The 24,862-nt window shown below is 44.5% G+C and overlaps 1 protein-coding gene across 1 annotated transcript in view; it reads right to left on the bottom strand.

Annotated features, from left to right (window-relative positions):
* The window catches only part of CPPED1 (calcineurin like phosphoesterase domain containing 1), a 72,230-nt gene that overhangs the window by 4,228 nt on the left and 43,140 nt on the right, over nucleotides 1-24,862 (bottom strand). The gene's annotated exons all lie outside the window — the stretch shown is intronic.

Genomic DNA, 24,862 nt, shown 5'->3' with positions numbered 1-24,862 from the left:
TTCAGTTTAATAGAAATTGCTTGGGATGCATTGCCATTTTGAGATAGGGAATTAAGGGAAAAAACAGCAGCATCTCATAAACAGGCTGAGCTCCTGAAACAAAAGCTTTTGGCTGTGAGGCTGTAACAAATTTCCTTGGCCTCGATTTCAATCCTATGCTCTTCCAAGAGGCTGGAAGGCAGCGGTACCTTTATCAGATGTTCAGCAAGGTCATTCTTCTTGTTTTTGTTATTATTGAGAGTCCTATCCAATACAGAACTAAGTTCAAGTCTCTTAGCGGCATACCTGCTCCACTTGCAAAACGTTTTGTGCCAAAGGAACACCGTTCCACAAGAATTATGAGTGGAGATCTGCCCCCAATATTGTATTTCATCAATAAAAACCAAATAAGGCAATAGCTCTTGAAGCTTGTATTGGAGAGCTGTTGTATGCCACTATTCATCATCCTCAGCCCCGAAAATCACAATGCACAGAGTGGCTTATCTACAAAAGGGAGATATGGACAGTGAGCTACATCATAACATGGTTCATGATAATTTACATACACCATGGGAATGGTGTTTCTAGGACTAAGGTGAAACTGCGAAGCTCCCTTGTTATTTTTGCTGTTGGATGCTGTATGTTGCTTAAGTGCGGTAATCTTATATCCACAGGATTGATGTGAGTTTCCTTTGCAGGTTATTATATCTGCTACTGTTTTGCTAGATTATTATGGAATGGTTTTTGTACTTTTTTTTGGAACATAGTCCTGTTCTCTGCTTTGAGCATTTTGTGTGTGTGTGGAAAAGTGGTATACAAAAAAAATTATGAACAAATGAATGAATAAAAATACATAAGAAGCATTTGGGTGACGTTGCACGACAGATTGGCCACTGTGCTGTGCAATGGGTTTCCATTAGCATGAGTCTACAGACCTACAATTGTCTGGCAACTCATGAGCAAGCAGCTAGGAAGCCACAGCATATGAGGTCTCCCTCTTGAGGCTTCCAATTGATAAAAAAAACCACAGGTCTCTGCTTCCTCTAGTTCCCCCTCCTTGCTCCCCAAGCTTGACCTTGGCTTGCTTGGACTATGCTGAACTTTGACCCTGGCTTTCTAGATCAGGCATAGGCAAACTCCGGCCCTCCAGATGTTTGGGACTACAATTCCCATCATCCCTAGCTAACAGGACCAGTGGTCAGGGATGATGGGAACTGTAGTCCCAAACATCTGGAGGGCCGGAGTTTGCCTATGCCTGTTCTAGATGAAATGTTTCAGTAAAAGGCTTTTACCTCTTTGGACCAAAAGCCCCAACCCCAAGGACACACCCTGGAGCAGAGCTATGATGGGGACAGATTCTTGCCCTGGAGAGCCACCACCAATCAAAAGTAGGAGAGTTGCTAAAAGACACCTCTATTCCCCTCACAGAGCTACAATTCCCAGAGGGGTTAAACCAGTGAACTCTGTGAAGGGGAATAGGGGCCTCAGCAGCCTCGACATATTACAATTCCCAGGATTTTTTGGGTGAAGCCACACGATTTGAAGTGGGACAAGAGTACTTTAAATGTATGGTTCAGATGGAGCCTTGGTTTAAGACTGGGATTAATGAAGGGAGGCAGTCCTGCCCAATCCAAGTCATTTAGGTAGGGTTGCCATTTAGGTAGGAATTTTCCAGGAAATGGTGTCTGGACAAAAATTGTTGAAATGTCTGGGAAAATCTGGATGCATGGCAACCTGTGTCAGTAGTGTAGATTTTGGTGAAGTTATTAATATTGCAGTTGTTGTATAAGAGATGATGATGACTGGAATGTAATTGAAATGAATACTACCGTATTTTGGAACACAGAAATAAAGAAAACCATAAAACCATTAATCCTATGATGTGGAGGGCCACCTAAATGATATAATTCTGTATTTGAACGATTGGTATTATTAATTGTATTATAAACTGGTATTGTTATAATGAGGCTATTATTTGATTGTAACTGAAAACTAATAAAAAATATTATTTTTAAAAAAGCTCCAATTTTGCCTTAAAAAAGATCTTCACCTCTTGAAATATGGCAACCCTAATTTAGTGCTTATAGGTAGTAACGGGCTCTTTGAACTGAGCCTGGAAACAACACAAAAGCCATTGCAGCTAAAAACACCACCACTGGACTCATATGCGCCATAAAGCTGATCTCAGTCAACACTTTGCTTGCTGCCAATCTAATGTCCAATTCAATTTTTGCCAAATGCCACATTTCCTTCAGGTTCCCAATAACACTGTCAACTCCCCTAACGAGCTCACTTTTATTGCAACGGCTTCTTAATTATTAGTGACTCCACTTACTGAAGACTGAGCGAGACAGGCCTCTCATAATGATGCCGTTTGACAAAAGAGGTGTGTGTGTGTGTGTGTGTGTGTGTGTGTGTAGAATCACTTTCATTTCCTGATGGTTTAATTGTGTGTGGGAGAGAAAGACAGAATGACTGCCAGACAACCGAACGTTCACATCCCGACATCAAAGTGACTTCCCCTCCAATTTATTTATTTAAAAGCATTTCCAAACTGCTTAACATTTAAATATATTGGCAGTGTATGGAACAACAAACATTAACAGGGTAAAACGGTAGCAAAAAAGCAGAGAGAAAAACAGAAATCTAGTAATAACAGGGTTCAGTTTTACGGGTCAGGGAAAGCCTGACTTATTACATGTTGAAATACTGCTTCCCCTCTCCACAAAAAGACCATTAAGTCTCGAGTGGGTGTTGCCGGTCTGCACATCTGTAATTTTCAGAAAGCATCTGTGGATGCCAATCATAAAAATTCTGCCATGAGCGTGAGGTAAAAAACAAAATGGCTGCCATATCTAAAAATGACAGGATCACAAAATGGTGCTGGCATGCCCTCCATCAATGGAAAAAAGGCACCTGAATCGGACACCTCCACTTGTTCACAGGGAGAATCTCTGTGTACCTCTCCTCTGTTCACAATGGGAGGATGGGTGTCCAATCCTGGCATCCAACGAAATGTCTGCATGCTTAAAGGGGGGCGTTCAATGTGAGAGAGGCCAAGTCAGTGCAAACAGAAACTCAGCAGGGACAACAAACAATCTAATGTGGCTTTTCAAGGGGATATTTACTGAGACCTTTTCTGGGTGACTTAGGAGGTACTGGTAGGCATAATGACACATGTGAGTGCCAGGATGATGACCCCTGTTTGAGTGTAAAATTACAAAAGTGCAGCACTGGTCATTGTTGTCAGTGCCCTCCACTTAGAGGAAAGGAGCTTGCAGAGCCTTCTTCAGAGCACAATAACTTATTCACTGTGAGGTGCATCTGTCTCCATCATTAACTGATTTTCAGGAGAATTTTTTGAAAGCATTCCTGTTTACTCAGGCATTTCATGGCCACAGAACAGCTCAACTCTGGGACTGGCGAATGAGAGCATATTTCAAACCATTTTCAGAATGTCTTAATGGTGTTCTGCCAAAGGTTTTGTTTGCCGAAGGCAGTGGTTCTCTTGGATTAGAGAACAATAAGAACACTTATGGGTGAAGGCTGTGGGTTTCATTGGTTACACAGCAAGCATTAGACATTGACATGCAGCGCGCGCGCGCGCGCACACACACACACACACAGTCTACTTAGACTAGACAAAGAAAACTACTCATCCTTGCATCCAACTAGAATGAAACCCATTCCAGACTGCTTCAATCTTATGTTCCATTTGCTGTTGGAGCAGGGCTGGCCAAGGCCATTTTACCATTTGAGGCAAAACCTGCCTCCGCCTGCTCCTCCACCTGAGGCAACTGGAGGCCGGAGAAACCCTGGTGCACTGAAAGCAGTGGGTTAGAGAAAAGGAGGCTGGAGAGGGAACAGGACGGCAGAGGCAAAGCTGGTCTTGAATGGGGTAACTGTGCCCCTGAAGGACCAGGTGCGCAGCCTGGGAGTCATTCTGGACTCACAGCTGTCCATGGAGGCGCAGGTCAATTCTGTGTCCAGGGCAGCTGTTTATCAGCTTCATCTGGTACGCAGGCTGAGACCCTACCTGCCCGCGGACTGTCTCGCCAGAGTGGTGCATGCTCTAGTTATCTCCCGCTTGGACTACTGCAATGCGCTCTATGTGGGGCTACCTTTGAAAGTGACCCAGAAACTACAACTAATCCAGAATGTGGCAGCTAGACAGGTGACTGGGAGTGGCTGCCGAGAACATATAACGTGGTCTTGAAAGACCTACACTGGCTCCCAATACGTTTCCGAGCACAATTCAAAGTGTTGGTGCTGACCTTTAAAGCCCTAAACGGCCTCGGTCCAGTATACCTGAAGGAGCGTCTCCACCTCCATCGTTCTGCCCGGACACTGAGGTCCAGCATTGAGGGCCTTCTGGAAGTTCCCTCGCTGCGAGAAGCCAAGTTACAGGGAACCAGGCAGAGGGCCTTCTCGGTAGTGGCACCCGCCCTGTGGAATGCCCTCCCACCAGATGTCAAAGAGAACAACAACTACCAGACTTTTAGAAGACATCTGAAGGCAGCCCTGTTTAGGGAAGCTTTTAATGTTTAATAGGTATTAATATTGTATTTTAATCTTCTGTTGGAAGCCGCCCAGAGTGGCTGAGGAAACCCAGCCAGATGGGCAGGGTATAAATAATAAATAAATAATAATTATTATTATTATTACAAGTGCAGGATCCAGCGAGCGGCACACTCCTCCTCAGAGCTGCATCTGCTCCCCCTCCCAGCTGACCTCAGCCTGCTGCGTGAGGTGACTGCTTCACTGCGCCTCGTGGAGAGGCCAGACCTCTTCCAGAGAACCCTTAGACATGACAGCAAATGATCCTTCTGGGAGCTGACTGATGCAGAGCATCCTCTTGAGATCTCCTTGTCTATTCTGAGTTCTGCCTGACAGTGTCTTCAGCGCCCATATTTATAGTCTGTATCCTGTCGAGTCAGCTTACTGGCGTATTGCTCATGTTCATATATGTCACACAGTGCTGGATATACGTATAAGCTAAACAAGCTATAGCTTAGGGCCCCACTCTCTTGAGCCCCCCCAAAAAAAATTAAAGGGGGGGGGGAAACCACTGGATGTACATTTCCAAAATATAAGATAAAATACAATGGTACCTCGGGTTACATACGCTTCAGGTTACATATGCTTCAGGTTACAGACTCTGCTAACCCAGAAATAGTGCCTCGGGTTAAGAACTTTGCTTCAGGATGAGAACAGAAATCATGCTCCGGCAGCAGCAGGAGGCCCCATTAGCTAAAGTGGTGCTTCAGGTTAAGAACAGTTTCAGGTTAAGAACGGACCTCCGGAACGAATTAAGTACTTAGCCTGAGGTACCACTGTAAAATAAAACCTACATATGGCTTAGAGCTTAATAACACTGGTCAACAACAAATTTGTTGTCTGTGGTTTTTCAGCTGATTTACGACGAATCTGATGTGCTGAATCCAAAAATCACATTGGTTTTGCTCAATCAGGTCAAGTTTTTGAGCTATGGCCACATGTCATTTTTTTACGTTTTTGTTCACATGTACGCTTGTATGGTCACTGAGTGGTCACTGGAAGGACAGATCGTGAAGCTGAGGCTCCAATACTTTGGCCACCTCATGAGAAGAGAAGACTCCCTGGAAAAGACCCTGATGTTGGGAAAGATGGAGGGCACAAGGAGAAGGGGACAACAGAGGACGAGATGGTTGGATAGTGTTCTCGAAGCTACCAGCATGAGTCTGACCAAACTGCGGGAGGCAGTGGAAGACAGGAGTGCCTGGCGTGCTCTGGTCCATGGGGTCACGAAGAGTCGGACACGACTAAACGACTAAACAACATGCTTGTATGGAGCATTTTAGAAGAAGTTGGTGGGGGTAAAATGCCATGTCGAATAATTGTTTTGATTGGAAAGGATTGTTTTAATGACAAGAAGTATTCAGGTCCGATAGTTCTGGGTGATTATGTCGAAAAGGGATCAGTTTGAAGTCATAAAACCTCGAAATCTTCCATAAATTGGTGCGGCAAAGCATAAAGTTAGGGGATCAAAACCCCTGGCTCACTCGAGTACACTGAAGGAGAACTATGATGGGGTGAAGTATGTGCTGGAGAAAATTGGTTATGATCAGCATAAGTGGTTTATTTGTGTTGACCTGAAGAGGGTGAACTTTTTGTTGGGACAACAGTCTGGCTTTACCAAGTACCCATGTTTTCTGTGCATGTGGGATAGTAGGGACCGTGCTCAGCATTACACGAAGAAGGACTGGCCTGTGCGGGAGGAATTGGTGCCTTGCAGAAAAAGGAACATCATCAACGACCCTCTGGTGGACAGAGACCGAATACTCTTCCCACCGCTGCACATCAAGCTTGGCTTAACCAAGCAGTTCACCAATGCTCTGGACAAGGATGGTGACTGCTTCACTTACTTCATAGAATTATAGAATCATAGAATCATAGAGTTGGAAGAGACCACAAGGGCCATCGAGTCCAACCCCCTGCCAAGCAGGAAACACCATCAGAGCACTCCTGACATATGGTTGTCAAGCCTCTGCTTAAAGACCTCCAAAGTAGGAGACTCCACCACACTCCTTGGCAGCAAATTCCACTGTCGAACAGCTCTTACTGTCAGGAAGTTCTTCCTAATGTTTAGGTGGAATCTTCTTTCTTGTAGTTTGGATCCATTGCTCCGTGTCCGCTTCTCTGGAGCAGCAGAAAACAACCTTTCTCCCTCCTCTATGTGACATCCTTTTATATATTTGAACATGGCTATCATATCACCCCTTAACCTCCTCTTCTCCAGGCTAAACATGCCCAGCTCCCTTAGCCGTTCCTCATAAGGCATCGTTTCCAGGCCTTTGACCATTTTGGTTGCCCTCCTCTGGACACGTTCCAGTTTGTCAGTGTCCTTCTTAAATTGTGGTGCCAGGCTTCTTGAATACTTGTGCCAGGCTTTTCCAGGATTGACCATGGAGAAGTTGAAAGTGGCATCTTTGACGGTTCTCAGATCCGTCAGCTCATCAGAGATCCAGAGTTCGGAAACTCAATGAACGAAGTGGAAGTGGAAGCGTGGAAGGCATTTGTTCTGGTAGTGAAGAACTTTCTTGGCAACAATAAGGCCAGAAACTACACAGAACTTGTCAACAACATGCTGACTGCTTTCAGAAACCTGGGCTGCAACATGAGCGTCAAAATACACTACCTATTTTCACATATGGACCGGTTTCCTTAGAACCTGGGTTCAATGAGTGACGAGCAGGGGGAGAGATTCCATCAGGACATGAAAGAGATGGAGACCAGGTATCAGGGTCGCTGGGACGCAGTCATGATGGCTGACTACTGTTGGACTCTGAAGAGAGACCTCCCTGCCGCTGAGCATTCCAGGAGTTCCAAGAAACGGAAGTTCTAGCCCTGAAGTTTGAAAAATGGTGAAGCAACATGCAATTTACGTGTACTTACCTTTATCAATGCCCACCATTCAGTTTACAGTAATCAATGCTTCTATCAGGTAATCAATATATGTTGTTGGAAAAACATTTTTTTCTCTTAAAAACATATTTAGGATGATATGTGTTGACAAAAATCAGCTGATAATGCCACAAAAATGTAATCGATTTTGTCACAAGATCTGATTTTTTCAAATCAACATAGCACAAAAACCTGACCTGATGGAGCGAAACGGATGCCATTTCCTAATTCAGCAGTGCAAAAATACCTTAAATCAGTTGTAGAAATCTAGACAACATTCAAAAAGTAAAAAATTGTTGCCCAGTGTAATTATTTCATTATTAATATACTTCTTCTTAATTGTAATTCACTATTAATATACTTCCATTACCACAATGGTGGGCTTCAATCTAGTTTTGGATTATGTATTGATACATCACCCAGCCCTAGTCCTAGAACCCTCCCATAACAACCAAAGGCACGAATCATGAAACTGCAGTGGCAGGTCTCTTGACTCTGTATCTCAAGGTCACAGCGTGAGATGTCACTCAGCTAGTGTCTACGAGATAACTGCCTGTTAACCAGGGGTCTACAGTGGTACCTCGTGTTACAGACGCTTCAGGTTACAGACTCCACTAACCCAGAAATAGTACCTCAGGTTAAGAACTTTGCTTCAGGATGAGAACAGAAATTGTGCTCTGGTGGTGCAGTGGCAGCAGGAGGCCCCATTAGCTAAAGTGGTGCTTCAGGTTAAGAACAATTTCAGGTTAAGAATGGACATCCGGAATGAATTACGTTCTTAACCCGAGGTACCACTGTACTATGCATTCCCATAGTAAGTGCTGAGTTCAACACAGTTATCTCTTTCAGGACTCAAGCCCACACTATTGCAACTATAAGCAAATGCTAAGGCCAGGCTTGTGTCTGATCACCTTGGAGGGCAATAAAAAGGGCAAACTGCTCTGCATCATTCTTAATCTCAATGAGATACAAAGGTTTGCCAGGTAAGTTCCATAGCAAATGGTAACTATTTCCAAAATGTGTTAAAAGTTTTTTTTTAAAGTTTGCTGTGAATGGGCTCCTTGGCGATGAAGGGCGGGATGTAAATTCAATGACGACAAATAATAAATTTATATTAATTATTGGTAGTTCCCCCCTTCACCTTTGATGGCATGTACAGGGAAGTCTCATTTTCTTATATATCCCAAGGGAACTCAACTGCCACTTGGGGTCCCCCCCCCCGACACATGACCTATTTTTCACTTCCCTACTCTGTGGCATATTTTTCAGGCTTGCCTGGGCAAAAGAGAGACACTGCCAATGATTCAAACAGAGGAAGCACAAAGCAGCAGAAAAGAAAAGGAGGAAAAGACAATCAGCTGAAGCTGTGAGCGAAAGATCCACTTGGTTTTCAAACTCCGGTGGAGTCCTTGCTGCTGAAGCGGCTTGCCCTATTTTGCTTCCTGATCAAAATGAAATATTCTTTATTTAGTATAGCTCCTCAAACTTTGCCTACCTGGGATGAAAGTTGCATCTATAATTCAGTGTAATAAACTTCAAAAAGTGGATTCACTGACTCAGTGCTGCGCTTCCAAGTTAAGCAGGAAAATCAAAATCTTTGGCAGGAACGTTCAGAATATTTTAAAATTATATTCCAGCAAATATAAAAGTAGGTCCTAATGAAGAAAGCACACTGAAAAGTTGAAAGTAGCTACGATAACTGGTAAAGGATTGCATCCAACTAACTTCCCCGCAGAAATCCATAGGTCTAAGTTAGTAGTGACTGTTAATGAGTTTACTCTGAATACAACTACAACCCAAGATGTTTTTATGGTTGCCTGGTGACAAGTGAACGCTTCTCTGGTGGAATAATATTCGGTTCAGTAAATTGAGCTTCCTCCACAAACTGAGAAAAAAAGATGCACAACTATTTTTTAAGCTTGGAAACCAGCGCCTTGGGTCTTTAATCTGTGAATTGGCTCTTTAATGCTGCCTGGCAAAAACTGTATGACAGTGACAGGCAGGCAGCAGTGTGGTATCTTGCCTTTTGTTAGCTGCATGTCATGAGACTTGACCATGGGTAGGCAAGCTAAGGCCCGGGGGCCGGATCTGGCCCAATCGCCTTTTAAATCTGGCCTGCGGATGGTCCGGGAATCAGCGTGTGTTTTTTGTTGTTGTTGTTTAGTCGTGTCCGACTCTTTGTGACCCCATGGACCAAAGCACGCCAGGCACTCCTGTCTTCCACTGCCTCCCGCAGTTTGGTCAGACTCATGTTTGTAGCTTCGAGAACACTGTCCAACCATCTCGTCCTCTGTCGTCCCCTTCTTCTTGTGCCCTCAATCTTTCTGTGTGTTTTTACATGGGTAGAATGTGTCCTTTTATTTAAAATGAATATTTGGGTTATTTGTGGGACCTGCCTGGTATTTTTACATGAGTAGAATGTGTGCTTTTATTTAAAATGCATCTCTGGGTTATTTGTGGGGCATAGGAATTCGTTCACCCGCCGCCCCAAATATAGTCCAGCCCCCCCCAAAAGGCCTGAGGGACAGTGGACCGGCCCCATGCTGAAAAAGTTTGCTGACCCCTGATCCTGACCTCCTGGCCCCTGATTGGGCGGGCCAAGGATAGCAAGAAGCAGCAGGAACCAGGAAACCTAGCACTCACCAGTGACCAGGTCTAAAGAGCAAGTCAGGATCATAGGGTGAACTAGGAGGCAGAGTCAAGATCACTTGATAACCAAGGACATAGGGACATGCCAGAGCACAGGAAGATCTTGCTGCTTCAGGAAGGCTCAAATGAAAGAGGTTATTCTAGACATCTTCCTTCCCAATGGCCAGTATAGGTTCCTGTATTACAGAGGACGCAATGACTCTTGGGATCCCTTCCAACTGCATCATTCCCACTGCACACCTTGCTCAGTGGAAAATTCTCCTGCCGAGGGCACACCTCTGGCGTTCCTTGACATCTTGGTGCCGCCGGCAAACTGACGGCTTTGAAAAGCCGTAGAAAAGTTCACTGGATTCAGGAGAGAGCCTCATGTTGCTGTGCTTTTGTAATTGCAAGACACAGGGACAGAATATATAAAAGCTGCATAACTAGTGCAAGGAGAAGTGGTCTGACAGGCAACATTAGTCTTGTCTCAGCCAGCTATAAAGAACAATTTCCCTACATGACAAGCTTGGGCCCGAGAGACGAAGTGGTGGAGGGGATAGCTTTTACTGGGTGAGAGTCCTTCCTATAAAAGAAAGCATTTTCTTTCAATTTGTTTCTTTCTCATTGAATAATCCTCTGCCTCCTGGGTCTTCCTGCAAATATTCCTATATATATATATTGAGCATATCTGGACTTGCAACCGACTTTCTACACTGCCCATTGCCTCGTAGTCTGTTACTGTATACAGTGGTACCTCGGATTACATACGCTTCAGGTTACATATGCTTCAGGTTACAGACTCTGCTAACCCAGAAATAGTGCTTCAGGTTAAGAACTTTGCTTCATGATGAGAACAGAAATTGTGCTCCGGCGGCACCCATTAGCTAAAGTGGTGCTTCAGGTTAAGAACAGTTTCAGGTTAAGTACGGACCTCCAGAACGAATTAAGTACTTAATCCGAGGTATACCACTGTATACAAAAGACACAAATGTTTTATTTGCGATGAAAAATGCCATAAAAGTGACTTAAAACCTTCTCCCCTGGAAGCCACATTCCTCTGCTTGTGTTCTCTGAGGTAGCTGTGCTACAAAATGCACGGAACTTCTGCAATGTTAACGATGGAATTGCAGCAGGTTCAGGGGTTCCTGAATGAAAGCTGATAATAGCACAGAATTCAGCACCAGGGAGAGCTCATTCCCAAATAAACAAATTCAGTGTGTATCATGCAAGGGTTAGGGGACCTGTGACTCTCCAAATGCTTTTGTCCTCTGACCAATAGGAACCTAAAAGGAGCCCTGCTGGATGAGACCAATGGCCCATCTAGTCCACCATCCTAACCTCACGGTGGCTGACCAGAAGTCTGCAAGCTGGACGCGAGTGCAACAACATTCTTGTGATTTCCAGCAACTGGTAATCAGTCATAATATCTCTAGCAGTGGAGCAGCCGCCAACAGTCACATGACTGCATGACTCTGTCTAATCCTCTTTTGAAGTGTATTTGCATCTTCCAGTGTGGTGTAGAGCCAGTGTTGTGTAGTGGTTAAGAGTGATGGACTCGCAATCTGGTGAACAGGGTTCGCTTCCCCGCTCCTCCACATGCAGCTGCTGGGTGACCTTGGGCTAGTCACACTTCTCTGAAGTCTCCCAGCCCCACTCACCTCACAGAGTGTTTGTTGTGGGGGAGGAAGGGAAAGGAGAATGTTAGCTGCTTTGAGACTCCCTCAGGTAGTGATAAAACAGGATATCAAATCCAAACTCTTCTTCTACTCTTCTTCTTCCTTGGGGACAAACATATTCATGAACACTTTCCCATACTCTGTGAGATCTATGTGACAGAAAAAGGTTTAAGGAATTCAAGGCCAGGATTTTCCAAGCTGAAGGCCACTCCACATCACCACACTCAAGTTTGCAACTGGGGTCCTACTCTGCCAATGCCTGCACCTGTGTAATACCAGCTCTTTCTCAATTCTGCTTCCCACATTCCCACATTCCCACATCCATTTATTTATGTTTGCAGCCTGTGCATGCGTACTCAGAGTCCCCACTGGGTTGTGTTCTTGGCCTAACAACCCCAGCCTTACGCACGTTGATTTGGAAACAACTTTGCGGAGAAACCAACATATTCAGACGTCGGCTGTAGGCTGCTGGCATCTGAAAATCTAGGCTGATTATTTTACATTGTCTCTGAAAACTCACAGGGGCCACCGTTAATGCTTGTTGCGCAACAGAGAGGGAAGCAGGTCGTGGCTACATCTAACAGAAGATGCAGCTAGCTTTGCTAACATAATAAACACAGGCTTCCCCTTTCTGCCCTGCTACCTCAGTTATTTACTCAACTTATTTTGTTCATTACCATAAAAAAAGAAAGAAAAAGAAAGTCAACACGATCCAATCAGTGCAATAATGCAAAGATGACAAGCTAGCAATTTACTTTGGTCTAGATTTTTCTCTTTTTTCTCCCCCTTTTTTTATCTCAAACATAAAAAGAATCTCATAAAAATGTGCCGTGTACTCAGATGCAATTTATTCACTTAGAAATGTTCTCCCAAGGTAGTGCTGCCAAATTATGATTTCAGAAAGCCCTCTCAATATTGTTAGGTGGAGAAGCCGCCTTTCCCCCTCCACTTTTGTAGCAGGGGTGGGGAAGCCTTTTGGCTAAGTGGGCCAGATCTTTATCTCCCCGCCCCACCTGCCAATCACCTGGCGTCACAATGGCATCAAGTGACTGGTAGGTGGTCAGTCCTGCCCACCTGTCAAAATTGACCTGTGAGGGTAGGAGGAGGGAAACACACCGGTGAAACAGCACTGAACTCTCCATTCATCAGCTGCTGAGTGAAGGGTTCAATCCTGATCTCTGCAGGGGCTTGCTTCACACTAGCTTCACACTCAGGGAATGTGTTGGCAAAGCAGCACCCAACAAAGGTTGGATCCTGTCCTTCTGCTGATGTCACCCAGTTGAATGACAGGTATGTGGTTGTAGAAAATGGAAGTTGTGGGGCAGTATTTGCCCATGGGCCAGAGGTTTCCCAGCCCTGTTCTAATGTATGCTCAGAGCCAAACAACATTCCAATCAGCTGTGCAATTGGGTCCGAGGAATGGGAGCTCACCCCATCATGGGGATTCAAACTGCCAACCTTCTGATCGGCAAGTCCTAGGCTCTGTGGTTTAACCCACAGCGCCACCCGCGTCCTTCTTATTGTCCATACTTTTTGCATTAAGAGGTACTTTGTTCTGTATCTCCTGAATCTTCCAACATTTGGTCTCACTGGATGGCTGAGAAGGAGAAAAAAACACACCTCATAATAGGGCTGGGCAATCTATGGCCCTCCAGTTACTGCTGCGCTCCAACTCCTATCAGCCCCAGCCAGCATGACCAATGGTCAGGGATGAGAGGAGCTGCAATCCAGGAACGCAGGGAGGGGCACCGGTCGTCCACCCCTGCCTTCTCAACAGCTCTACCTTGTGACACCTCTATTCAATAGGCAACAGAAGAAGTGTATCCTTACATGGTGACAAAAGGAAAGGAATGCATCTCCAAATATCGATACGGACGTGTCGCTGCAGAATCAAACCCGCTAGTGAATTATCGTGGGCTCTACTTAATATGCAAAAGTTGCTTTAGATCTGTTGGCAGTTCTGACAGATACATTGAGGAAGGTTAGAGAGAATCTCGCGGAGTGAATAGCTATGTGGCATCAGAAAGTCAAATCAAGACTCTCTTGGCTCAAAAATGCCTTATTTATTTATTTATTTATTTAAGCACATCATGCCAACAGTTCATTTCAAACACATTTATCAAATGTACATGCTGGAAACGACAAGCCCTTGGATTTAAGCCCCCCCCTGAAATTAGCGGGGATTGTTCCTGAGTAAACATGATTGGTCCCAGGATAAATAATTTCAGAAAGGCCTCTCATTGCTTTTAAGAACGCGAAGGCCATTTAAATTGTTTTAGTGTATTGTTGTGAACTGTTTCCCAAAGCTGGGGTTAGGGAAGGGAGATTCTGCTGGAGGAGATGCAGATCTCTGGGGAGGGGAAACCTCAGGTCCAGAGGCCCCCACCCCAGCCCCGGCTGCACTATCTGGCCCTTGGTGTCTTCCCACACCACACACACCCTCCTCTGAGCCCACCTCCTTTACGGGCCCTGCTTTGCACCCAAAATGTTTTTGCCTTGCTGGAATGTGCCCTTGACCTCTTAATTAGTTGATGGGGAGCATAGGAAGGGAGAGGCCTCTTGTGTTCAGGCCGCTTGTGGACTTCCCATAGGCATCTGGTTGGTCACTGTGAGAACAAAATGGCAGAGTAGATGGACCATTGGCCTGATCCAGCAGAGCTCCCCATATGTCCTTAACTGTTTTAATTGTTAATAAATAATAATAATTTTTTTTATTTATATCCCGCCCTCCCCAGCCGTAGCCGGGCTCAGAGCAGCTAACAACAATAAAAGTAACAAAACATTCTAAAATCAATTCATTTTAAAATCAATTCAAAATCAAATTAATGGCAACCATTGGGCTAGAGTTCTGTGAGGATTACCAAAGGAGGGGGTGCTGTGCTGTTTTAACGTGCCTGGTTTATTACACATTTTAATCGTGGGGTGTTTATTTTAATGTTTAAATGGAATTCTGTGGTGTATTTTAACCACGTTTGTGTGTTTTGTAATTGGTTTTATGCTTGTAAACTGTTTATAAGTCACCTTGGCAATTAAGTGGCATATAAATTTTATTTACTTAGTCGTTCATTATTCATTGTTATTATTCTTACTCACAGTAGTTCATCATAGCGAAAAGTGGTCTCAATGACTGCTGGATATGGGGGCCATGACACAATCCTCTGAAGCCTAACTCCAAAGGGTTTTTTTGGGGGGAAATCAACCATCCAGAGCTGCTGCCCCATTTCAGAGGGTTCCTTTTATGCTAGTCTCTCCTCCTACTCTTGGTAGATATCTTATTTCTGCCTTAATTAATAAAAAACCCTCCAACTATAGATCGAATTACGAATCAAACATCAATGACTCTTTTCTTTAGCATAAATTAATAAAGGCGTCATTAAGCAAAAGCAAATTCTCAGAGGAAGCCTAAATGGTTGTGACAGGAAAAGGAGCCCAATGGCTTAAAACCAGCATGCAAAATACATTGGCAAGCGCTATCTTGAAAGGCTGATTAAAGAAGTAATTGAAGATGGGGACTTGGAGTTTGAAAAACGAGATCCTCTATCAAGACAGGCAGATATAGCAGTCCTGGATGACCTGGTTCCTCATAGCCTCCATTGCCTTTTGAGGTTATCTTCAGACGGACAGATTGAAATCTCTCGGGTTCTTGTTTCAAGCTCCCCCCACCCCCCCACTCCTGGCTTAGATGCAGCAGAGATCTGTGCTTTGGCAGGGCAGCAATTAAAATGGGAATTGGTTCAAAGCTTGGATCCAAGTTAGATCAACGCTTTTCAGCATAGTAACCAAGGTTATAATGGCAGAAATGCACAGGAAACTGTATCTGATTATAATTTCTGTTATATGTAGCTTTCCCACCTTTTTAAGGAGCTCAGGAATAGTGCTGTGCACCAGATTTAGGGGAAGCCCAGATCTCGATCTGAATCAGGCCAGTTTTGAATTGGGGGCACCCGCACATGGGCTGAGACAGACCCAGATCACCATAGACCAAGCTGCCCAGAGTTATCCAGGTTGTCAGGGGATGCGAAGGCTGGAGGGCCCAGCATGATGCTCCTCCACAAGCACAGTCCCTGCAGGGAAGGCACTTATAAGCAGCACCCTGCAGGACTGAATCCCCTGCTCACCAGCTGATGGGAGATTTCAAACCTGTGGTCTGCTAGGAAAGGGAAAGAAACCCTACAGGACTGAACTCACCTACTCTCTTCAGTATGTGTGTGTGTAGGGTGGGGGGAGGATGTACAGCATACATAAGGTTGCAGTCAATAATCATTCATTCATTCATTCATTCATTCATTCATTCATTCATTCATTCAACTATGCCACCCATCTGTCTGGGTCGCCCCAGCCACTCAGGGTGGCGCCTTAACAAAATAAAACATCAAACGCAGTAAAATGTCAAAACATTAAAAACTTCCCAGTACAGGGCTGCCTTCAGATGTCTACAGAAGGTCGAGTTGTCTACTTCCTTGACATCCGATGGGAGGGAATTCTACAGGATGGGCGTCATTACTGAGAAGGCCTCTGCCTGGTGCATTGTAGCTTCACTTCCCACAGTGAGGGAACTGCTAGAAGGCCCTCAGAGCTGGATCTCAGTGTCCGGGCTGAACAATGGGGATGGAGACGCTCCTTCAGGTATACAGGACCAAGGCTGTTTAGGGCTCTAAAGGTCAGCACCAACACTTTGAATTGTGTACTAGGAGCCAATGTAGATCTTTGTTAGTCCCATAAAGTGAAACGTTTTATATGTAGTTATTGAGATACCTTAAGCCTGTTGTGTTAATAATTCACCCTTTGCATCTGTTTTGTATGATTTATTTTTAATCTGTATTTTTGAGAAAGGTTAATAAAGGGAATGAGGGGTGGGGGAGACGACTTAGAATAAAAGCCTGCTTTATTACTGATGTGTCTGCTGCCCTGGGCTCCTTTGGGAGAGAGGGTGGGGTATACTTTGAAATAACAAGAATAATAAATGAACTGGCTTGGTTGTGCCTACAGAATCTATTGATGCTTACCTTTCTAAATGGAATGGAAATTCAGGAACAAAACAACTCTGGTGGGGGGCGGAATCTCACATAGATAAATATCGCACCAGCTCAGAATGTTCCACTGGCAGGCAGGAACCCCCCCCCTTTTTTTCAGGGTTTATCCAGGAAAGTCCACAGCAACAGCCTGCTGTGATCCTCTGCTGCTATTTCAGAGCAGTGGGGTAACCGATGGCGCTGAGCAGATCTGGCCCTCCATATTCTACCTTCTGTAGAATGAAATTGATTTCTCTCTCGTTGCCAGTGAGAAGTGAGAACACTTTGCCTCCCTCCCTGCAGGGCCCAAACCAGCAATCTGCTAAGCCTGCGCTGAGGTAACGAGCGGCAGATGTAAAAAGGTAGCTGCGTGAGGGGAAAACGAGCACAGTGCCAAGGTAGTTCCTGCAGACTTGATGAGGGGTGGAGGGGAGAGTCAGGGCAGTGTTCTGAGAGAAGAGCTAAATAAATAAATAAATAAATAAATAAATAATAATTTATTATTTGTACCCCGCCCATCTGGCTGGGTTTCCCCAGCCACTCTGGGCAGCTTCCAACAAAGATTAAAAATACATTAGAATGTCACACATTAAAAACTTCCCTGAACAGGGCTGCCTTCAGATGTCTTCTAAATGTTAGGTAGTTTATCTCTTTGACATCGGATGGGAGGACGTTCCACAGGGCGGGTGCCACTACCGAGAAGGCCCTCTGTCTGGTTCCCTGTAGCTTTGCTTCTCGCAATGAGGGAACCGCCAGAAGGCCCCCGGCCTTCACATGCTCAGAGACCAACATCGTGCCTTTGTCTAGATGCATCCATCCATACTCCATCCATTTTGATGTGGCAGTCATCATCATCATCAGAAGAGTTTGGATTTGATATCCTGCCTTTCACTCCCCTTAAGGAGTCTCAAAGCGGCTCACATTCTCCTTTCCCTTCCTCCCCCACAACAAACACTCTGTGAGGTGAGTGGGGCTGAGAGACTTCAGAGAAGTGTGACTGGCCCAGGGTCACCCAGCAGCTGCATGTGGAGGAGCGGAGACATGAACCCGGTTCCCCAGATTACAAGTCTACTGCTCTTAACCACTACACCACACTGGCTCACACTTGCAGGGGGGGAGGATGAGGACCATTTTCTTCCCAGACCGAGGCCCACATTTCCATCTGGGAAACCTTCTGGGGGCCACATGCCAGTGGAAGGCAGGGTCACAGGCAAAAGCAGGTGAAGCAACAAATGTAATTTTTAAAAATTTACCTTTCGCAGTAGGCTTGTTTCTATGATTCTACCCTCCCTCTAAGCAGCCAAGAGGCACGGCAAGCCCGCTAGCAGCACCTGAGCGCAACACCGCTCTCTCTTTCATAGTCTTATCATGCACAACTTTGTCTAATCCGTTTTCAATGCGTCCATGTTTGTGGCTATCACTGCCTTGTGTGGGAGCGAGTTTGAAAGATGAACTATGCACTGCATGGAAAACTGTTTTCTTCCGCCTTGGCCTGAATTTTTCACATTCCGCTTCACTGGGTGGCCCCGAATTCTAGTTACTACGATGGAGGGGAGAAAAAAATCTATCTATCCGCTTCCTCTACAGCATGCATAATCTTAGATGCCTCTGTCGTGCCTCTATTACTAAAGTGAAAAGACCTAACTGTTGCAACCTTCCCTCATAGAGGAACGGGCCACGGGCCTATTGATGGCAAATAACAATCACACCGCACCTGACACCAGTTGTTTACCACACTAGGATGACTATGGTGGTTCGATTTAAATAGTGGCAATTTAAGCCATCCATTTCAAAACCACCAATATAAGCCAAGGGTTTCACTGAAGTTTTCCTCGTAGAAATTCATGTTTCCCGAATAAAAGGATACATTTTGCCTGGTTGCTATGATGATTAAAAGCATTGTTTTGCAACTAATCAGGGCCTCAAGGACAACCTGGGGGCATCATCTGAAACCACTGGCCATACAGCCCAGGTGGCTTTTGCATCTGCTGTGAGATAAGAGACTGGTGTCTCTTTGGCTCTCTCTCTGTCTCTGCAGCATTCAAGGGTACTAAGTGAGCTTACTTGAAGGCTAAAGCTATAAATTCTGCCCAATGTAGAGGCATTTCAAAGGCAAAAGCTCAATTCAGGCAACAACCTAAACCATGGTTTAATTACTTCAAACAACAACAACAACAACAACAACAAATAATAATAATAATAATAATAATAATAATAATAATAATAATAATAATAATAATAATAATTTATTATTTATACCACGCCCATCTAACTGGGTTTCCCCAGCCACTCTGGGCGGCTCCCAACTGAATCTTAAAAACACAATACAGCGTTAAACATTAAAAACTTTGGGCTGTTTCCCATGCTGCCATTGGACAACATACTTCTTTCCTCTCTTGCCCCCTTAAAATTTGCTCCGGGGGTTCAGGCGATACTTTGGCACTTCTGCCTGATTTGGGGGTCCACAGGGAGAGGAAAGGAAGGGTAAGTCCTGTTGCAGAAGGAGAACGCTACTTGATCAGAGCTGGATCCAACTCCTAGTCTCTGGATCTCTCCATCATCCACCCCATGCTGGCATGTGGCCCTTAACAGACTGTCCATGAGCTAAAGTGGCCCTTGACACAAAAAAGAGGTTCTCAGCCCCTGATCTTAGGGTTTCCATGTTGGCAGATCCACATCCAATGCACATTTAAAGCACATGACACCCCCCCCCAAGAATCCTGGGAACCAGAGTTTCCCCACCTAGAACTACAGTTCCCAGCACTCTTAACAAACTACAGTTCTCAGGATTCTTTGAGGGAAGTCGTGAGCTTTATGTGTTCGATATGATTTAAACACAAGGCTTGGTTTTGCTCTAAAAAGCACCTGAGTCAAAACAACAAAGGGGACTGGCTTCTTCAACAGATTTCCTCCACCCTGCTCGTAAAACTACAATGAAGTTGACATTTTCATTTGGTAACGCAAGCTTATCGTCATGGCTTAACTTGGTGAAATTAAAAAAGTGCCAGATTTTCAATTCATAAATATTTATGATAAGGACACCATTTTATCTTTAATTAGCCCAACTGTTAAGGACACTTCTGAAGTGAGAAATTGAATTCAGCGCTTAACACCAGATGCAGCTTCTGGGACTCAAGTTTTAGCCCGATGGCTTACAATGAACGGAATACCGAAATCAAATCAAAACAAACAAGCAAGCGCACATGTTGCTCACATGGAACTGCTAAAACAGAGTAACACCAAACAAATCTTAAGGGGGTGGGGCGGAATGGAAAAGAAAGTTTCCAAATGTGAATGAAAGAATAAAAAGAACAAAAATACACAATGATTTCTGGATTAGAAAGGAAGAGGTATCGTCTTCTGAGTTATGTAGTACAGTGGTACCTTGGTTTACGAACTTAATCTGTTCTGGAAGTCTGTTCTTAAACCAAAGCGTTCTTAAACCAAGGTGTGCTTTCCCATAGCAGTGGGGGACTCAATTTACAAATGGAACACACTCAAGAGGAAGCGGAACATGTTCCGCTTCCAAGGCAAAGTTCACAAACCAAAACACCTACTTTTGGGTTTGCAGCGTTCTTAACTCAAGTTGTTCTTGTTCTTCCAAATGTGAATGAAAGAATAAAAAGGCTGATGTAATACACAATGGTTTCTGGATTAGAAAGGAAGAGGTATCGTCTTCTGAGTTATGTAGTACAGTGGTACCTTGGTTTACGAACTTAATCCGTTCTGGAAGTCTGTTCTTAAACCAAAACGTTCTTAAACCAAGGCGTGCTTTCCCATAGCAGCGGGGGACTCAATTTACAAATGGAACACACTCAAGAGGAAGCGGAACATGTTCCGCTTCCAAGGCAAAGTTCACAAACCAAAACACCTACTTCTGGGTTTGCAGCGTTCTTAACTCAAGTTGTTCTTAAACTAAGCTGTTCTTAAACCAAGGTATCACTGTATTTCAGGAAGGGAATGACAATGCAATGGAAAGAAGCAACACTGGATTATTGATTTGTTCAGCTATAAACTGGCTCTCCTATTGGCTTGAGTCCTACCTAATATATCCAATTGGTCAATGCGTTCGGTCGGACGGCCTCTTGCAGGTACCATCTATCAGAAGGTCTGATCTGCACTATGGAGGAATCTGGGTCTCTATCATGGTGACACCTAACCTTTGGAACTCACTGCTGCTGCATATTAGACTGGCTCCCGCCTCTGTTGTCTTTTTCGACACCTGCTGAACATCTACCTCTTTCAACCGGCCTTTCAAAGTAGAGATCATTCCCAGTTTGCACCTGTATCAGAACTGTTTTTCTTAGAGGTTTAAGATATTTTATCGCTTGTGCGTTGGCTACCCTGGGCTCCTTTGGATGGAAGGCTGGGATCAAACATTTGACCAACCAACCAACAAATAATACTCTAAAACAGACTTATAATAAAGGCTAATGACGCAGCAGAGGAAGGCACAAATGAAAAACGGCTTCTTTCCCCACACACTGGCTCAAACAGTGGTGAGGAACCATTTTATTTCATAAAATCTATATACTGCTTGATTGCAAAAAAGAATAAAACAATGACACTATTAGTAAAAAACAAACAAAAAACCAACACGTTCAAAAAATTAAAACCAGCAATAAACCAAAAACACATCAACTTTCTAGATATCTGATTAGGCTTGCCTAAACAAAAATGTTTTTAGCAGGCCTCGGGGAAAAAAGCAATGAAGTTGCCTGTCTGATATCAATAGGAAGGGAGTTTCAAAGTTGTGGAGGGCCTTTGTACAGTAGTTTCTACACAAACTCACCCCAATGTCCTCCATTTAAGGAAGTGTAATCAGAGTTCACAAAGGTCCATATAGTAAAAGCTATGGTTTTCCCAGTAGTGATGTATGGAAGTGGGAGCTGGACCATAAAGAAGGCTGATCGCCGAAGAATTGATGCTTTTGAATTATGGTGCTGGAGGAGACTCTTGAGAGTCCCATGGACTGCAAGAAGATCAAACCTCTCCATTCTGAAGGAAATCAGCCCTGAGTGCTCACTGGAAGGACAGATCGTGAAGCTGAGGCTCCAATACTTTGGCCACCTCATGAGAAGAGAAGACTCCCTGGAAAAGACCCTGATGTTGGGAAAGATTGAGGGCACAAGGAGAAGGGGATGACAGAGGACGAGATGGCTGGACAGTGTTCTCGAAGATACCAGCATGAGCCTGACCAAACTCCGGGAGGCAGTGGAAGACAGAAGTGCCTGGCGTGCTCTAGTCCAGGGGGTCACAAAGAGTCGGACACGACTAAACGACTAAACAACAACAACAATCAGAGTTCAAAGACGTACTCCAGCCAGGGAAAATCACTCAAGGACTGAGAATCCTGCCCACAATATTGGAAGGGGCATGGGAGGCCATCATGTCGAACACCCTCGCTCTGTGTAGGATTCTGAGTTGGGGCACCAAATAACCTAGGCATTCCCTAAAACAATCCTCTCATTTCCGCAGTGACATTAATGTGGGCAGTGCTTTTGTAGAGGAACCACAAGACTGTGTGAGATCCTGCTCTGAGGAGATGACGAGAGACTAATCATCTTTTAGGAACTAGAATCCTGTTTCTCTCCAAAAAGCAAAATACAGGGACAAGAAACAGAAAATAGTGACTGTTCCTGGTGAACAGAGAAGAGTTGGAACATATAAAGCAAGCAGGTGTTTGTCATTCTAGAAATGTAATAATGAGGGGTTGAACATTTTTCATCATGGACAGGAGTAAGGATCTTGAGCCAAGCAAAACAAAATTATGCTGCCTCCAGCTGGGAATAACTGTTTATTTTGGTGTGTGTGTGTGTGTGTGTGTGTGTGTGTGTGTAGAGGAAGCATCTGAACAGATCAGCTTACCTGGAAATGACTGTCTTCTAAAGGCATTCTATACGGCAAGAACTTGCAGAAGCAAGTTTATTTATTTATTGCATTTATATATCACCTCCCCCTGCCTTGAAAGGAGCTTAAGGCAGCATACACAGTTCTCCCCCCCCTTTAATCCCCAAAACAACCCTGTGGAGGTAGGTTAGGGTGAGAGGTGGCCCAAGATCACTCAGTGGACTTCATGGTGTTATTTGAATTCTGGCCTCCCAGGTCTTAGTTTGACACTTCAGTTACAGTGGTACCTCAGGTTAAGTACTTAATTCATTCCGGAGGTCAGTACTTAACCTGAAACTGTTCTTAACCTGAAGCACCACTTTAGCTAATGGGGCCTCCCGCTGCCGCCGCGCCACCAGAGCACGATTTCTGTTCTCATCCTGAAGCAAAGTTCTTAACCTGAAGCACTATTTCTGGGTTAGTGGAGTCTGTAACCTGAAGCGTCTGTAACACGGGGTACCACTGTACTACAGAACCCTGGCTCTCTTGATCTCTCCAAGGACTCAAGGACTTTTGAATTCAGCACTTGCTATAAGCAACGAGCTTTTCCAAAATTACAATAGGTTCTTATTTTGTGTTCGCGAAGAACAAAGTAAGAGTTCTGCTCTGAAGATCTAGGCCTAACAACATCTTTGTTTGAAATATGTTGAATGGGACTACTTAGCTGTAATATTTTCAATTACTTATTGGTTTAAAAAAGGCATAATTTTGCTTTGTCACTATATGGGCTTTAATGGAGTTGCAGAAATTCAGCGTTGACTAAAAAATAACTGCTTGTCCAAATACAAGATGCCTTGCCAACCCTTATTAAAATTATTGTTGTAGCAGAGGGTTGTGTTCCACGCCACCCCCACCCCTGCCAATAATTCCAAATGCCCTTGCACTGCAGGGGAGAAGACAGAAATAAGCAAATAGGAGGGGAAAGAATAATATTTCATTTTTAAAAATAAAATAACCAGTCTAATTTTCTCCAGTTTGGATATGAAAAATTGGAATTAATATTAAGTGATTAGAAGGTTAACCTTCTTAGACTGCAAAAGCCAAACGTGATGATGATGATGATGATTAATACAAAACATGCAGGAATAGGCTGATTTCATTATTTATCATCTGACTATCATAATGAAGGATGTGTTCAAATTGATTATTTGTGGTCAAAGTATGAGATGAGAGGGTGGTGGAGGAGAAGAGAGAGAGAGAGAGAGAGAGAGAGAGAGAGAGAAAGAAAGAAAGAAAGAAAGAAAGAGTGTATTATACCTGACTGACAACATCCTGCAAAGAAGGTTCTTCACGTTGTTTTTTTGAAGGAAACAGAACAGCTCTGTTACTAAGGAAACTGAGCTATGCAGAGCTCACAGTTTCTGAATCAGGGATTATTTCATAGCAAACTTAGTTACGCTATTGTACGGTGAGCTGCCTAGCAGCCCTCTCTCTGTTCGGCTTAATTAATAAGAATACTTAACTGAATGGGAAAAAGATATCCTATTCTGCTAGCTACTTGTTCTGTACCAAGCAGTCCTGTTTACAAATGTATTACATGCATGCAGATGGAGGTCATATGCAGACCAAGTGAAGCCCCTTTCAGGTGTTTGGAAGAATGCATGTCCGCATTCCGTGTGGAGGGGGTGTTAAGTGGGCGCACACATAAGCCCCGCCCCAGTGACCCCAGCAGGCAGTATCATTGGCTCTGGCTCCACCCAGTTATGGGCTCCCTGCCTTCTGCCGCACCAGTCACCACTGCCCAAGGGAGTTACAATCAAACTAAGAATAGGTGCATGGGAGATGGCAGAAGAAGGGGAATGGAAATGGAGATAGGGTTTTACCATATTTTTTCGCTCTATAAGACGCACCCGACCATAAGACACACCTAGTTTTTAGGGGAGAAAAACAAGAAATAAGAAGCCTAATGAGCGAAGAGGGAGCGCTCCTCCCTCTTCGCTCAGGAGGCTTTGTGGGGCTATCCCTGAAGCCAGGATCCCGCTTGGTCTCCTGGCTTCAGCAAAAGCAAGCCTCCTGGCTTTCCCCCGACCTCCCGCAAGAGACGCACGCTCTTTAAAGGGAGCGTGGCTCTTCGGGGCTTTTCTGGGAGGTGGGGGAAGGGACAGAGCCGTGTGCTCTGTCCCTTCCCCTCCCTCCCACAAAAGCCAGGGATAGCTGCACGAAGCCTCTGCAGGGCAGTGGGACAAAGGCTCCCCTGCAGAGGCTTCGTGCGGCTAAGCCAGAAGCTAGAAT

The sequence above is a fragment of the Podarcis vaucheri genome, assembly GCF_965113315.1.
Source record: "Podarcis vaucheri genome assembly, chromosome: 14".
NCBI classification, from domain to species: domain Eukaryota; kingdom Metazoa; phylum Chordata; class Lepidosauria; order Squamata; family Lacertidae; genus Podarcis; species Podarcis vaucheri.
Note: the sequence above shows the minus strand (reverse complement) of the source record. Positions and strands in the feature narration are given on the sequence as shown.